The following is a 4,362-nucleotide window of genomic DNA, read 5'->3' as shown; positions in this document are numbered from 1 at the left end:
CCAGTGTTTTTGGCTATTATAAAGGTTGAGCRCTCTCTCCTGAGCATGCTATTGCTGGAGGGCTATGCTATTCCTGGAGACCAGGAGTAGCACACCACTGGAGATCCTGAACAAACATCAGTTTCGTGAACCACTTGTTGATGAGATTTCTGGGTTGCAAAAGAAGTTGTGTCTGGGAAAATATTAATATATAATAGCCCTGCTCCTATAGTTAGGGGTTACTGGACAGCTAAGAATTCAATTCAGAAATTCAAGGCTCAGAAAGAGAAGATAGAAGAAATGTCATGATTCCTCATGTAGTAAGCAGGGCATTCACACAAGAAGGAAATGTATGGAACTGGTACAAACTGTTTCAAATTATGACAAGTAGTTTGTTTTTCTCATTCTTTCCCCCCCTGCAAAAATAGGCCCAAGTTTCTCACCTGACTGTTTTTGTTCTCTCTGTTTTTAATTATGGAAATCTTGATTGATTTTATTCCTGACAATGTTGTGACTTCAGCAGGAGGGGAGGAGGGTCCTTTCATGTGATCTAAGCTATAACTGTTTTAGGGCAGTGAACATAAGAGACAGAGGTTTAAACTTCTCAGGCCGATGAGGGAGCAGAAGCAGGCTCCTACCCTCCACCAATCATGAGTTCAGCAGATTCTGCAAGAGACTGGTGGCCAACATGTAGAGGTATACACCTGAATACACTTAAAAGAAGGGAGCAATATTTGCCACACATTCAACAGAGAGCAGCTCTTGGAGAACATRCCAAAGCCAGCCACGCCATGCTCACTCTTAGACTTTCCGTGTGAGGCACAGAGAGCTGAAGTGCGGGAAGTAAGGCCAAGGCATAGCCTTTTTTTCCTTTGGAGCCCACTCCCACGCCTCCTCAATGTGTATTCTTATGACAACAAGTCTCAGGGGAATATTTTGCTTTCCTTTGTGTCCTGCCTCTGGCTTCCCTAGCCATTACCTTGTCCAAAGACATTCTCCCTGCTCCCTAATTCATGCGCTATCCTAACCAACCTTGGAGCCCCTGCCTAATTACCTAAAGTTGTAGCTAATTGCTCTCACATTGGTTCCTACCTATTTTTTTTCTGTCAGATGCTTTATCCTAGTATAACGCACAGCTCTGTGAGACAGGTGAGGCTGGAATGGTTCTTGCTTGGTGTCCTGTCTCCAGCCACGATGCCTRTTCATACAGAGGCTAAAGGAAGTATGATTGGAGTCATTATATTGTGTATTTTCACTGCTGGTTAAGGCTCACTGTTCATTGAGGAGTACCAGTTTTATCCTGCCAGTTTGGACTAACTGTGGTCTGGGAATAAGAAGTATGCGCTTTGTGCAGATAAGATTTAAATGCCAGGGAAATGTACTGTAATGATACCTGTCTGGAAGACTTGTCAAGAATGCATGTGCTGTTAGTAGATAGAAGGGACACCTAGGGCATCTAAGATCGGGAGATCTTTACCTATCTAAATAGAGATGCTAACAGGTGTAAACATCAACCATATGACAGAAGATTGTGAAAGAGCTGTAAAGCATGTATTGCTGAGAGATATTTAATAATCTCAGCCCTACCTAATTTAGTGCAGATGAGTCCCAGCCCAGCCTTCTACAGAGGACTCTGGYTTATGGATAATATATGCACAGTAAYAACTCCCTGCAACCCAACACACACCTCAGCTCTGATAAGAAATTMATACTTTTCCCTGTGCTTGAAGCTTTTGTAGTAGCTAGTTCAAGGTAGCTCCTTACTCATTTTTTTATGCCTCTTCTCAGTCTCTCACTTTTTGATTCTAGGCTGTTGTCCAGATGCTTGAAAGCYAGTCATTGGAGCACCCAACCTGCAAGTGGTCACAGAGCGTTATAGTATCTGTTTAGAGGCATCTACTGGTACTGAATATTGCATCTGATTTTTCAGATGCAAATAATTCTGCAGAATATTGAAGGAGCAGGCTGTTAGATATTAAATAGGAACTATACCTAGAGCTGGGTAGAGCCTTAAAGACTGTAAAGGAAGTCACCAAAATCTTGGTTTAGATGTTTAAATTCTGAAGTTATAGCCCACAGTGAAGAAGTTACCAGTATTATGGGACATATGAACYTTGACTTAAGTAGTGATAATGGAAATGCTTATGACTGAGTGCGAGATGCTTTTAGCACATAACAGCTAGTAATTTTCTGTACATAGGCCTTCAGGTACTCTAAAATACTTTGGTTCATTTGATTAAAAATGAATGGTGTTCTGAACAAAAGTTATTRGTGTTTCTATATGAGAAAACCTTTCAGATCTTTTGTACTTCATAGTTCAACAAAGCACCTAGTAGAAATCAGCAAATCTGACCAATTTATGAATTGGTTTATCTTTAGGACAGTGGTTTTCTCTGCTCTGCTCCACAGCTGATTTGTTTTCTTTCAAATGAATGCATTTGTCTCTTACAGAAAGCTTAATTTCACCTACTTGCAGTCCAAGTTTATTCCTTAGACTTCCTTTAAAGTCAATGGAGAGAGACAGATGCCCCTGAAGGGTGATTCATCCATTCCTAAAATAATTTGACAAGACATGTGAAATTAATATCTCTGTGGAGGTGTCTATTTCTTTTCACTTACTATGGAGAGAATCTGGACAATTAGAACAGGATAGACATCTATTCTTGATTTCTAAAGTTAGGAGAAGCTAAATTTGCACTATCCTTTCCTTTTTCAGCTTTTTCCTTTTTCATGTCACTGTCAATGTTCTTCCTGGGTCTGTTTACTTTCATCACGTATCTSATTAATTTCCTCTATTCCACATGATTTAAACCTCTTTTAAATCGATAAGAATTGAAGGCACTCAGCACCTTGAAGAGTTAGCATGAAGTCAATGAAATTGACTGTGTGAGTCAATCTGAGCATAAGCAAAAGTGCTTGTCAGAGAAGGTTCCTTCTGTGGAAATTTCTTATTTATTTATATGATCAGCTCAAACAAACTAGCAACTTCAAATTTTCATCTTTGCAGGACTGAAACTGTGCCTTAAGTTGGTGATATTTATATGTCTCATTTGGCTAACATATATGAAAATACTTTAAAAAGAAGATTCTTTCAGTGTTTCTTGAATGTGGAATAGAAGCTCATGCACAAACACAAAGAAGAAAAGAAAGATGAATAACAAAACAAAGGCTGCAGAGCTCAGACCAAGTGAATTATCTAACACACACTACAGTTCTTGTTACAAAAAATCAACCTTTTTCTGCTTCTTCAACAAATTCTGAAGGGAAGAAAAAGATAAAAGGCAGAACAATTTCCTATATTCTAATCTGCTTGTATCCATGCATAAGGCCCTTTCCCCCATATTCTTCTTAGTGTTAGAAAGATGTTGCAATGATATTAGACTATTAGGTCTGTGTATCTGAAAATGATCCTTACACTATTGGTTACCATTAGCACAATCACTAGGTTCCCCACTGCGGTCAGTCCAGCACAGGTAACAATTATCTAGCTCTTTTGTTTACCTCCACTCACAGCATAACATCCAGATGCTAAATTGGTGCTAAATTCCACCTTCTAARCCATGACAACAGCCCTTTGCTTTTTGCARCTGATAAATCTTCTTTTTGTTACCCTATCTGATATATGGTTTGTCCTTTACTGATGTGCTGTTTAAGAGGACCCTAGTTGACCTCAGCCCTACCGTTAAACACTCTGACAGCAAATTGACAGCAATATCATTTGGATGCTCTGGAGTGGCTAGAAAGCGTGGAGGTATGATGATCTTGAATGGTAGTTTTACTGAGAAGACTGCCATTTTTCTGGTTCACCCCCGACTCYATGTCATTCCTCAAGGCCTGGATGATATCTAATGTTGAATGAAGAATAGCCTGGAAAAGTATTCCAGAAGCCTGGAACACAGTCAGGAAATGCAGAGTAGTGCACAGCCTTTGGAGAGCCAGTAAAAACCCTTCTTTTATCTTTGCAGATGTTCCACAGACACTAAAACAGCTCTGGATTTTTCCTTAACATGTCTTTGGTAGAGATTTATATGGCAACAACAACACAAAAAAACTTCTTTATCCCTTTTTTACGCAGGAAAAGTATGGCCACACTGTCAGAAAGTCACATAATCTATCCATTTCTAAGTAACCTGCCTTCATCAAAATAGAGTTCAGACTATTGCAGATAACGGAAGAAATTTTTGGTGATGTTGAGAGGAATAGACTCCTTCCTAAAAGACATGTGAACATGTGATGAGAAGAGCATTTCATCAGTACYAGCTGCTAATTAAAAACTGAAGCAAGACACATTTCTTGCATTTCAAAATCGTTGATAGGATCAGGGTTGTCTCAGATGATGCTTATTTTCCAAGGCCACAACTTCTTGAAGAGCACAGGGAAGTA

This window comes from Rhea americana, unplaced genomic scaffold (assembly GCF_003343005.1).
Source record: "Rhea americana isolate MKP2758 unplaced genomic scaffold, rheAme1 scaffold_65, whole genome shotgun sequence".
NCBI classification, from domain to species: domain Eukaryota; kingdom Metazoa; phylum Chordata; class Aves; order Rheiformes; family Rheidae; genus Rhea; species Rhea americana.
The sequence above is the reverse complement of the archived record's forward strand: the minus strand, read 5'-3'. Positions refer to the sequence as shown.